This window comes from Thermobia domestica, chromosome 4 (genome assembly GCF_964235325.1).
Source record: "Thermobia domestica chromosome 4, izTheDome1.hap1.1, whole genome shotgun sequence".
NCBI classification, from domain to species: Eukaryota; Metazoa; Arthropoda; class Insecta; order Zygentoma; family Lepismatidae; genus Thermobia; species Thermobia domestica.
Genome location: NC_137457.1, coordinates 239,258,054 through 239,271,809, shown reverse-complemented (window position 1 = coordinate 239,271,809; position 13,756 = coordinate 239,258,054). Strand labels below are relative to the sequence as shown.

Below are 13,756 nucleotides of genomic sequence, written 5' to 3'. Positions count from 1 at the left end.
GAAATCTTTTGAATGCAATTCCTTCAATGTCAAACCTGTGACTGAATAACGCGATAAGAAATCTGCTACCATAATTAACTTGTTATAAGTTATTTCGTAAATTATAATTCATAGTTAACGAAGGGCAGGAACTCATGTAAAGCCCGTGAGATACCATTCATAACTGTGTACTAACATCAAAACTATAACGGACTGACTACGAATCCATTAGTAGTTGTAGTGTACGACTGTACATGCATTTCTAAAATGTGCTCATTGCTAATACAACAGCCTCTCTTTTAAACTGTGAACAACTTGAATCCACTTTTGTTAATGATGGAGCATAGCGTCACCACTTCCAACATAAAGTGTATTTTGTAACCAAATAATAAGAAGAAGTATTGCAAAGTTGACCATTATACACATTGTGGGATGAACGTAATTTTCTTTCGAATGATTACTACTAATACATATAATTTTGTATATTTCGATTCTACATTATTTCTACCAAGATTCATTGTTCGTGGTCATAATTATATTTATCTTTCTGTATGACGAAAATCATAATTTGCTATTGTACACCTAACATAATGCACGTAGTGGTGATATTTATCACATAGTGCTCGCTTCATATTCATGTGTCTGATTTGGCTTATCAATATTGTTTGAGCATCAGACAATTTACGATTTTCGATAAGGACCCTTTATACTTCATTACAATGCTGTAAAAAACCTTACCTTCAATATTCGTACATTTAATTTAGTCTTTGATAAAACTTATTTATGTTAATGATTTTTTATATTTTAATTACAGATAATACAATGTCTTATATTCCAAATATGGACATAAACTCGTATTTTCAACGTAAGTATTATATATATATATATATATATATATATATATATATATATATATATATATATATATATATATAGTTATATATATATATACATATAAATACACATATATATATGTGTGTGTGTGTGTTATATCAGATGTGATCTACATTTTTTTATTCTTTTTCATTCCACAAATCCAATATTTTCCACTTATCTTGGAGAAGCAAACACAAACAATTACTGAATAGATTTGCCGTTAGGTGTGGGCACAAATCATAAAAGTGTAATAACTGATCGGTCCGAATCCGGTCAGAACATATGTAAAAACCACTATGATTTTTACATAGCTGTATAGGTTTTGTGAGGTTCCAGCTGAAGCTCTTTACAGTACTTAAGAGATTCGTGCATAGATCCTATAAATAACTCTTAATGTATAAAGTATTAGTATTTCCTTCTACTTAAGTATTATGTACAATTACATCTTTTCTTCACATCCTCCTTGGACTTAAATCCCTTGTGTTTTGAAATCTCCATATTAAAACTTGAGAACTAAATATTCCAATATTGTTAACAATGATTACACGGTAATATTGGATGCATTGTGATCATTCAAACTTTTTAAAGGGAATTAGCAGGTACTACCACATCTCCTGTAAAGAAGAAATTCATTGTATTTTGACTTCAATCAACATAGCTTGTTCTAATTTTATCGAATATAGCGACACACTTGAGAATAAGTTTCCTATAAGTTCTAGGAAATTTTGGAATGAATACACACAAACATTGATATTTGAGGAAAGGATATGCTGCTGAAAGCTGTTAACAAAATGAACAGGGGTGATGTTTCGGTCATTTCATACTGAGTAGTAGAAAATGATAACACGAAATATTCATGGTAAATTATATACATAAACTGAATACATCGTCACCTCAGTGGCATGAATATTTCTGAATGTTGTTGGCATTTGATAAAATAATCCTCTGTAATAAGTGATTAAATTCAATGCACGATAAACGAACTCATAGACATAGTATAAAATAATGCTACTTACAAATAAATGGAGAGCAAACAATTTTCTGCAAAGCCTATGTAGATAATCTCAAACTTTCTCGCGATCAACAATCGTTACATGAAACGTAAGGAAAGTGAAGTTGTTTTTAGAATCATGACCGATCGAGGAAATTTCTGACAAGGAAAGGACATGAACCTGTCAACGGAACTTCCTAATAAAACATAGTGCATTAGATAAATATAACAAAGATATGTTCATGCACAAGAAAGTAGCTACTATGAAAACGGAGTAAGTCCCTGGGGCCCGTTGACCCTGATATTATAAACAAAATAGTGACTCGCAGTGAAATGACTATTGCACCAATACTGTTCATTGGAAGGTCATGGTTTATAGTTCATTCTCTTCAAAATGAAACAAGCTTTCCAGCGGTGCTATGTTTTGGAGTCCCTAACGTACTTGAACAGGAAAATTTTGGAGAATGTCAGGAAAATTCACTCCAGAAATCCCTCCCATCAACCGTTGGACCCCTCTGGAGTGCTCCGGGTAAAAGCACACAATCTAAATATATTTCAAAAAATAGTATATGGGATATGAAATGTGTATACCATGTTTGTATTGATAGACTGAATAGATATGAGGGAAAAGGTTGTATACCAATACGAGATGTGTACAAGTAATATATATTTATACGCGTCTGGCGAGCTACACTAAAGGTAACTGTATTTTATCCTAAAGAAGTTCCACGTTCTACAGGAAATTTTGTAATTATTTCTATTTCACACTGTAAATTTAACATATTTTAATACAAGTACTAAATAAAATAATTCCGGTCTGTTTCATGTGCAAGCAAAATGAATTTCTACTTTATCAGGTTAATAGCGCTTCAACCTTTGTGTTCCATTAGAACGTTAAAAACAGATACTGTATCAATACCTACGATACAAAACAGAGAAGCCGTGAAAATTGCTGCATATAAATGATCATAATAAAAATTAAATGAGATTTTAATAATAACTGACAACCTATTGTACGGAAACGATATTTGACAAGGATTTCGTGATGTTTCTGTCAAAACTCCACTTAATTGTTTTTAATTTGTCTGAAATATAACCAAATTCGAATGTGTTCGCATGCATCATTTTCGAATTTATTGTTATTGCTTAGATTGTAGCCTCGTTACCAATGTTTATTCCAAGCTTATTTATAAATGTAGTTAGGATTATTAATATTAGCATGCCTCACCATATACGTGAAATGTATATTTTCACGTAACCTAGGAAAATTTATTGTTTTAGGACTATATAAGCAGTACATATGATATGTCTTTATGAACGCAACTAAAATACGAGTTGCCATGGTTACTCACGCAGCATAAACTACCATCGGAAAGTATCACTTATTTAGTCACTGGTACAAGTACATAATACACGATCCACTATAAATACATTTGAAAAGGTAATTCAAATTAGTGTTTCAGAAAGTCTTGGAGAGCAAATGGAATAGCAGACGCGTTTCCAATCTTTAAAATTACTAAACACCAAATATAGTTAGTTGCAGTAGTAGAGGTTGTTTGAAGAGGAGAATATTTCACAGAACACCCGAAAAGAAACAAAATGTTTGAATTCAAGTTTCATAGGAAAAACGCTTTCTTCGGTGATGATTTGTAGTTACTATTTCTGAAAACATTTTCAGATCTCGATAAAATGGTCCATTATCATATATTATTTTATATATTTCTTAAGGTTATCATTGCTTCTGGAGAATGGTAAGTCTTTGACAGTCTAAAATACATGTTTCAATAGTGGTAGAGTTTATTTTGTATGCAAGTTAGTCGTGTTCCAGAAATTATTTAAAATCAAAATGAAGGTACGTACCTATTCGTCTATCTTTCTTTAAGATGGCGCTTTTGGGGCAAAACAGGTCATTGGAAAATTTAAATATGTTGATGAGAATGGCAATTGTAACAAGTTAACTTAAAGGCCGTCTCCTTTTGCTAGCCGGCATAACTGTGGGACGTAAAACTCAAAGGTTTCATTTCATTTCAAGTTGACTTTCCGATTAGTTTGACGAGATGTTTCATTAGAAAATTTAAATCAGTAGATATTTATTAAATATTAATATCACTATGTTTTAAAATCCTGTAATGATTTGGTTTGAAATAAATATGAAAAGTTTTGTTCAGGTTTGAAAATACTAAAGAAACTTTAACACAGTTTTATATAAGTTGTTTTAATTTATTATTTTAGTTCCCAATAAAATTGCTGGAGGCTCAAATATGAATGGAGTATATGTTCGTAAGTATTAATTACTTACTATAGAACAAGTACATTTTATTGGATGCGTAAATTTCAGATTTTCTCTAAAATTAAGGAGGAATAGTCGTATACTACTAAAGTCGTAGATCTATTTCTGAGACTATTTGGTAAAGGTCTGATTATTCGATTTCGGAAGTAACTCTTCAGAAATTATCGCAGTAATATCCAACCAACTATCCAATTATAGATTAATGTATGGTTAGACATGCTGTTCAATAGGGTGTATCATGTATACAACCGCTAAAGTCAAAAAATAGATAAAAAGAAATCTGAAAGTGGTAATGAAACTGTTTCACTGAGGAATACAATCAATGACATAATGTTTCGAAGATAAGATTTTTCGAATGTCATATTTCGCTTCAGTGTTTGAAATACACCATTCTCGACTAACTGAATGAAACGTTTTCATAGATACATCCGCTCGCTCGAAAGAAATCAAAAACATTTAATCGACATTATCGTCAAAGCATAACAACATTGCGTTTCCCAACAGATACTATTTCATTATCATTTTAGTTTTATTTGTCTTTTCAAAGTTCTGAACATTCATATTGGGAAATCTTTTATATTCTTGAGACATTTACTACATTTAAAAGTAAATGTAGTAATCAATGTCCGTTATTTTCTCATATCTGATGAAATATTTTCTATTATGAATCACGAAGTTTAAATTAAAGCTATGCTGAATGATCTTCGCTTACTTCTTTTCACTAACTCTATGTTTGCTTTTTACTAACAATAAAAGGTCATAGGAATATTGCAAAACATTATTTTGCCTAATATTAGGTAATGTTTATTTTGGGATCGAATAAATTATCTTAAGTTTATTTATTTTTTATTTATATTATTTATTTATTTCCCAAAGTTCCAGATACAGCAAGGCAGCCATTTTACACTGAAACTATATAACATAGAATATAAAATAAACAAAAACAAGTATAAACAAAAAAGCTATATAAAAGTCCATAAGTGTAGCAATAACAAATTGAAATAAAACTAAGGTTCCATAAGTGTAGCAATAATTTCCTGTCGGAATACATTCTCAGATTTAAAAATATCCACGTCAGAAGCAATGGAGTTAAATTCAGAAACCAGTCTATAGAGCAAAGAACACTGAATAATTGATAATCGAGGCGTGTTGCAATGAAGTATTTCACTATTTCTAGTTCTTCTTGGAGGTACCCGAATATTAAATTTAGAGATTAGTTCTTCAGTTCTAATTTTCCCATTTAGATTCCTATGAAGAAACATCAAATCAAATAGCATGCGACGAGATGAAGATGTACGGGTGCCAAGAACAGTCAACAATTCAGGTTTACTTAAACAGAGTACAGAATGTATTCTTTTCCTGACATTGGCAAGAAAGAAATTTAGAACTGAGTCAATGCGAGAGAGATTTGATACGCTAGCCATACTCCAAATGGTGGAACAGTACTCTATTTTGGTTGAAATAAACGTTTTAGAGAATATACTTAAGGCTGCAATATCCCTAATCTCTGTAAACCTGTACAGGAGACCTAATAACCGCATAGCACTCTTGGTCATGTCAGCAACGTGATCAGTAAACAGAAGTCTTTAGTTGAACACAACCCCGAGATCCTTCTGAGATGAGACCTCAGCAATAGGATCATCTCCAATGAAGTAGGCTGAAAATATTTTGTTTTTCTTTAATGAAAATGTAATAGTAGAAGATTTTAAGGGATTTACTTTTAGATTCCACATGATACACCAGTCCAGAAGATATGAGAGGTTTTTTGCAGTTCAATCACATCTTGAGCTGTCCTAATTTCCCGAAATAGTTTGCAGTCGTCAGCAAAGAGAAGAATTTTGGTGTCAGATAACTTAAGATGAGACGGGAGATCATCTATGAAGAGAACGAAAAGAAGTGGGCCCAGAACACTACCCTGCGGAACACCAGATGGAACAGGAACAAAATTCGAAGCAGATCCAGAGAGAACAACACGTTGTTCACGTCCGGTGAGATAGTCTCGTAACAATGAGAAGTTGCCGTGAATATTAAATCTATGTGCTAGTTTATGAAGAAGAAGCTTAGTGTCAATGCGATCAAAACCTTTAGTTAGGTCTAGATAGATTACATCAAGTTGTGTATTATTGGACAGAGGTTTAACTGCTTCCGAAAGTAAATGTTTAATATATATTATTTTTTTACTTACAAACTTCACCATCTCATCTTTTCCACTAGTACAATTTTAATTAGTTTTGTGTCTTCAATATTTCAGTTCTATAATATTGTTTCTTCTAACTTATGCACACTTGCGGATAAAATTACAACCCTCTTTCGTACTAATTTGTGTTATTTGCTTCGAATGGTTTCGACCTAAATTAACTTAATCAGAGGCAATTGTCATTCATTATTTTCTATTCCGTACCATAATATAATTGACATATTTTCATCTTTACATATTTACCTACATCCCCTGGTATATTTATGCAGTATTGCTGTTATGAATTTCAACTTTATGTGAATATTAAAGTATGTTTATGTAAGAATGCATTCTTTCCTTCGTCATTACTGCGGAAATTTACACCTTGCAGGTATTCTTTTTATTTTTCAAACAGGTAGAAATTTATGCAGAACCGTAATGGTTACATTATTTAGTACAGACTTCAATTATTCTGTTAAAATTCAAAACCCTCAAGCTGTTTTGGAACTCACCGTTACTCCATTTTTCGAACAGCATATTGATAAGTATTATTGAGTTTACAGATGTTAACAAAATATTGCAGACCTTTACAATTCTTTGGATTGGGTCTCAAAGGGTAAATGTCACTCTTTGGCAAAAATGGGATACTCTTCAATTTTAACGTCTATAAAAGGATGTTGTCTTGTGCAAGAAGAGCTAATGCCAATATGAAATAGTTTGGAATATATACCACTCCTATTAACAGTTGCTTTTATTGCACAAGACGATATCCATTTATAGGCGTTAAAATTTGACGAACATCTCATTTTTGCCAAAAAGTGACATTGGCCCTTTCAGAACCAAGCCCCAGAATTTTACGACAGGTTGTGGACGATTATCAGTCACAAGTTGTTCAACACTCTTATTGTTTTCAAGAGTGGCCATGATTGAGATCATCAGTGTCAAACGTGTGACTACTATCTTTCTACAGCTAGTATCTCATCTCCGTAATGCGACTAAAGCTTTCTATAAATCTCAGTTTGTTTTATGTCCTTCACTAAATACATTATCACAACACGATTTTCCGTGTACCACTTCAATTGTTCACAACCACTTCAATAACGGTCTACAGACTACAGACTAAGGTCACCTACCAGTAACAGCATACATTATCGATTACTATTAAAAGCACTTTTTTCGAACTAAATTTTGATTTTAAACCCGTAAAAACTTCGGGACAGACTTTACCACCCTTCAGTGCAAAATGGTTTATCAATTTATAACTATCCTCTTCCTTAAGAAATTTCCATATAGTGTGATTATAACCATCATAATATAGTCTTGGCTCCATGCAATATTTGCTTATTAAGAACAGCATAACAAGTGCATGAATTTCCATTGATTTATCACAGTGTGATAATTTTTTTCCTTAGTGTTATAATTCCGAAACATGCAGGGTACGTATAGCACTTTATGTATGAATATTTTTAATTCAATTTACAATAAACTTTATATGATTTTACAAAGAGTTGTATGATGGATAACGATATCATTTGTCCCTTAAAATTCTATATAACGTATTCTCTACACACAAGGTAGTATTAATAACTAGCCCTAGAAGCTATGTTATTATTTTCAAATTATTTATTTTCTCTCTCACTCTCTTCTTGGAGATAGCAACGAAATGTACTAATGCGTTTCACCGTTGTGTTCAGAAACCATATGTGGTTGTGGTGTTACTTTATATTTTCGTTTCAGTGGCACCATTTGTATCGTATTCTTGCCAACAATAGAAACAGAGGCATTTGTGTTCTTTATTATTACGTTTTCAGGTCCATAATGCTTGGAATAATATTATAAAATTCATATATAACTTTTTCCTCTTTCTTTCTTTGCTCTCATTTATTTTCGAACATTTTGTTTGAGCATTTTCTATGTTGAAATAGAAAAGTGTCTCTCTGAACAGCACGATTTTTTCTGAGATATTCGTTTAGGTAAATAGATTATTTTAGATTGCATTACATTATAAGGACGAAGACCATTGTTCACTTGCTCACATCAAATATAATATAGTTTGGAAGCGATTAAAACGTCTCTTTCCGAAGGATCAAAATTCTGGGATAGTTTGATACAGAATAACAGAAAAAGACCGGAAATTGATTGTAACAGTTCTGATAATGTAGCAGAGTGAAAAGAAAGGAAGGTTCATCGGATAATAATGACAATGCGAAAGTTAATACCCTCAACTAAGAGGATTCTGGCAATTCTTTTGATGATTTGTTTGCTCAATCCTTAACGAGCAAAGAGACTGAGGCCGAAGATCGAGTGAAAATAGATCATGAGCTTCGCCAATCAGTCAAAAGCTAATAAAAAATTATTAATATTTTGACAATTGTATCGCAATATGGATACAACATAACATCCGATCAATATCTTATCTTTGCTATGAAGATTTTCCTTACTTCAAACAATGAAAGACAATTGTTTCCAAATGTGGACATTGAAGCTCTTCTTCTTATTTGTTGCTGGTATATTTATATTTTGTTTCAGAAATGGACACTGGATTGCTCGGCTAAACTATCTAAACCAATTGTTGTTAGGTAATTGACAGTTTTATGATGTCTCTGAAAGAAATTATACAATTTTGCCGGAAACACTACAAATTAGTAATTTCCTTAGTTTGTACTTCAATAAAACTATTTGAGTAACTAGTAAAATGTTAAACTGCTTTTTAATGAGAAGTTTCCAATATGTAAACCGGAACATTGTCCTGCAGAAGAAACGCATTGATAGCCTTATGAAAGTTTCACATTATTCTCTTTCCGTTCACAGATTAATATCTTTCATTAGCGATATTTTGTTATCCCCTTCGTTTTATTTTAAAACGACAAAGACTACACAGCTCGTTATCTCGTTGTACCTTTTAGTAAGTGACGAATACAATAAAAGAGGAAAATGATGTAAATATTCCAGTGAGAAACGACGCGATTGACTTCGGAGCCAAAATTAATAGGTTTTATAATAGACAGCAAGGATTACGAGCGGACTGATATACTTGTGCGATCAGGGCTAAAAGTGGATGTGAAAATCTAGGGGAACACATGACATCACGTCGTCCCCGTGCCTATCTTTACCCATTGTATTTTTTTAAAAGTAATGTGACACTACAGATATAATCTGGAAGTGGGAAGGTGGCGTCTTCGTGTGTTCCTCCTCTTTTTTACTCCTATGTGCGATAATAAACTAATTCATGGACGTGTTCACGAAACTTAAAATTTAATACATTTTACGTTTCCTGATTGAAGATGTACATGAATTTATTATTTGTTAATAAGATTGGTTAGAGTGGAAGATTTTAGATTTCATTTATGTGATTTAGTAAGAAAATTTTCTAAATTGCTACAATGCGCTGTGGCACTTTCTTCCTTCAACTTTTAGTTATTGTTCGTTGAGAGAGAAATGGCATTAGGATTTTTTAGACGGTTTAGTTGAATCAAGGGCTTATTAACCTGTTTTGGAATTTCGGGAATTGGCGTTAGATCATTTTCGACGTTTACATGACTAGTTATGAAGCATTTCATTGTTAGATACTCTATTTTAACTGTATTTTCATTTTATATAGAATGAGAAATAACAACAATAATGTGAGCACGAAACACGTTCGAAACTTTTGAATTTTTGAGACAGCTACAAAGTCTATTAGAGCAACAAACACGTATGATCGTATGATCGATTTGGTTACTTATGTAATCTCAGTAGTGGTACTTTCTATTACTTGATTTTGATATTGTTTATTAGTTTTGGTAAATTTATAAGATGGATGCTTTCCAGATGATTTTTTACTTGCATTTTCTATTTGTATTTTTTGACATAGCGGCAAGAAAATTGTCAATATTTTATTACACATCTCGCAGAGATGTGATCTTGATTCTTTAAGTGCCAAATTGGTCTTAATACACATGTAGTATCTAGTTTTTTTGTAGTTTACTAAGATCTACATGAAACATTAATATATTTTATATATATGAGGTGTTTCCGAAAATAAGTTCCCCAAGCGACTGAGGAAAATTTGGCGATGCGAGGCATGTGAAATTAAAGATCAGATGTACCTTTCTTCCACATAAGTACTACGTACATTGATACATTTTTCAAATCAGTCTATCATATCAAAAATCCTTCCAGAAAAATTGAGGGCTCTCCATACAGAAGAAGCAACGAAATGCTTCTATGACTTCAGCATTGCTTCCAAAGTACCTGCCGACGAGAGTCTTCTTCAAAGCCTACCATCGAGAGTCATGTCGTCCAACATCCTGACATTTTCATCTGTAGTGGTTATGCACGTCCATCGACATCTCGATGTGTCCAGAACTTGCTGCAGACCCTCACTGAATTGCCGGCATCTTCTCCACCATCTCCATAGATTTCCACGACGCGGTTATGGATTTCTGCTCCCAATACGCCACGTGCCCGTCCATAGCAGACAACCCATCACACTTTCTCCTTTTATCACGACGTTAAAACATGCCTTTTCTTCATAGTTACCAGGTTCAGACTGAGAGACTCGTATCTGCTTTGAGCAGGCGCTGCGACTGGCAATCTGCAGGTTTGCTGGGTAATAATAACCACCCGTGTCTGGGTGTGTCGTGCGTGCAATATTGTCTTGTTTCTCCACTGTTGTTCGCTTTCCTGTGGAAGACGAGAGGAGAAACTTATTTTCGGACTTCTCTTCGTGTTAGTATTGTGATTATCCGCTTTTTAATAATGATAAAAATGTGGTATTTTAACAAATAACAGTATTTTAACAAAGTAGCCTTTTACGTGAGTACAGTTTGAAACGTATGATCTACGTCGAGCTCGATCTACTCTTCCTTAATATAATTAATTATTAAGTGCGGAAGCTACAGCACCAGTGCTTTCTCCCAAACAGACATTAACACTTACTCCACGTTTGTTGTAATTTTTTTTAAAAGTTAAAGAGCGAAATTTAAAAAAAAAAGTTGTTAGTGCATGAAAACTATTTTTCAAAACATATTAAGAAAAACTGTTCCTATTAGCTGCACAGTTATTTATTGTTTGAATTCATTCGTAGAATTTCATTTGCAATGTCTAATATAATTGTAATTATTCACGAAATAAGTTTTAGAAAGATAATACAATGCTATAGCAAGAATAGATCTAACATTTGAGAAAATTGAAAGTGTGTAAATCCAAGTGGTATTTCCTTTTAAAAGGCTAAATGTATCGTCTAGCTCTAGACTTTGTTTGATTCAAAAAAAGAGCGTGGCTCATCAATGTACAATAAAGTTGAGAAATATGTAAAAAGTGTTTCCATATACTGCATAAACAAAGCAAATATTTCGATACAAAGAATAAGAAAAATACGTAAATAAGCAAAATTGTATGTCATAATCTGACGTTTCTCCAATGAACGAACTATCTGCGTTACACAAGTTTCCAAATGACAAACATGAATCGTCTGTTAGAATACTAAGCAACTATCGGCACTGTTCATCGGTATCTAGGAAGCCCAATCTATGCTTTTTCTCCTTGGCAATTCAATTTCTGGGCTCAAATTGGGCCAAGCAATTTTGCAAAGTTGTTTTTCAAAGTACTGCTTTGGTGAGTTTAATTCTTATTTCTGATGTTAGAAGGACGCATGCAACGCACGTATCAGATCGATGAGTTCGAAACCAATATACGAATTTTTTTATGATACACTTTGCTTAAAACTTCTGTGCTACATAGATTTCGGTATCATGCTCCTTAAACGCTAAGAACAGTCTGAGAACGTTGAGACTTATGCTCAGATAATCCTTTGATGTCTTGTAGTAATGGATGATTCTTTTTTTTAAGTTTAGAGTTGACATAATCAACGATGCTCTTCCTGCTCCTTTTCTCATTGAACTTTTTAGGAGATAGAGCGAACTCTCTTAAAGGACATTTTGGTTTGCAAACACGGAGCACTTTCTCTTTCTAGTTTGATAATGTGTATGAAAACGGACACTGTCTTCTGCATTAATCAGGTGTGTCATGCCTATCTGACCTTATGTTGACCACTTAAAACGCAATCAAATTTTATTTCGATTGATACATAGTCTCACACATCGTAAGTCATCGAAGAGTTTCAACTTTTGTTCGAAATAAATTTTATTACAACCATAATATCTTTCATTCTAATACAGGATAAAGAAAACCAAGTCATGTTTAAGTTCTCATGATTCAGAAATTTTTGAAGACCTACTGAAGAGGACGCGGGACTTCGTTATATTCGTAACGTAAGATTTCTTACCCGATATCCACTTTTTGTCAGAAAGAGTTCAAAATATAAAGTTACCGTATATAATCATAATGATAAGTCAACCTAAAATTGAGGATTTTTAAGACAATGATTTAGATATATGTATATGTATATATATATATATATAGGGTATCTCAAAAGCATGTCTGAAAAGCATATATATATAAGCATGTTCACATTATTATTGATATGGTAATTAAACTAGAATTTTAACGTTTACAATTAATAAAAGCAGCACTGTAACTAGTGTTGGAAAATTTCATGAAAAGTTTAAACATGAAAAGTTCGCGCGAAAGTTCGGCTCATTTTTAAATTGTTCATTAAAAAATCCCTGTAAAATTACAAACATTTTGGTATATAACATGGCTATATTAAAAATCGAAGTAAATGTATTTTAGTTTCTTTTTTTCTTTCTAATAGTACATAATTTTTACATTTGTTTTTCAAAAGACGTTACGGAGCGTTCCCAGCATGTATTTCAAATTCCAAGCCTATATCATAAAACAGTATATTTTTGGCAGAAACCTTCAACTTTACATGATGCTGACAACCGAAAACTTAAATTTGACTTGCACAAACAAGTTTATATCATAAACTCACGCATTACCAATACAAAGTTAATCATTTTATTTAATATTTTTTTCTTTGTGGAAACCACTGATTCTGTTACAAAAATGAGTTTTACGTGTTTATCCATATCATGTATAATGTCAATGTGTGTCAGTCCATCTTGTATCATTATGGTGCAAATAAATATACTGTATAACACATAGCTAGCTCTAAGTCATCACACGATGTTCAGAATAAGTTATTATAAAAATCAATGTCACTAATTAGTAAATAAAAGAAAGCGAAAGTTCGGGAAAAGTTGCAAATGAAAAGTTCGGAAACGAACTTTCGAAAATGAAAGTTCGCCTGAAAAGTTCGCTCATTTACATCTCTAATTGTAACAGAACAGAAAGTAATACTTTTATTTTAGTTGGAGTGTTAACAAAAACATGTTCAAAGAATATTTAATATAAAGTGTATGGTTTTGAAGATATGTCAAATTTGAAAACTTTACTTTTTAGGGAACTTCGTGTACAAAGGTTTCGTTTTCTCTACTTACCTACAATTATTCTCTACATAGTGTACTTTGTCCATTTGAGTCTCTGGGCACTTAAATAG

The 13,756-nt window shown here is 32.4% G+C and overlaps 1 long non-coding RNA gene across 1 annotated transcript in view; it reads left to right on the top strand.

Annotated features, from left to right (window-relative positions):
* The window catches only part of LOC145683466 (uncharacterized), a 58,446-nt gene that overhangs the window by 42,182 nt on the left and 2,508 nt on the right, over positions 1–13,756 (top strand). The window contains exons 4-5 of the long non-coding RNA XR_014131113.1: positions 794–844; positions 4,079–4,126. This is a non-coding gene — a long non-coding RNA (uncharacterized LOC145683466). The remainder of the gene's footprint in view (positions 1–793; positions 845–4,078; positions 4,127–13,756) is intronic.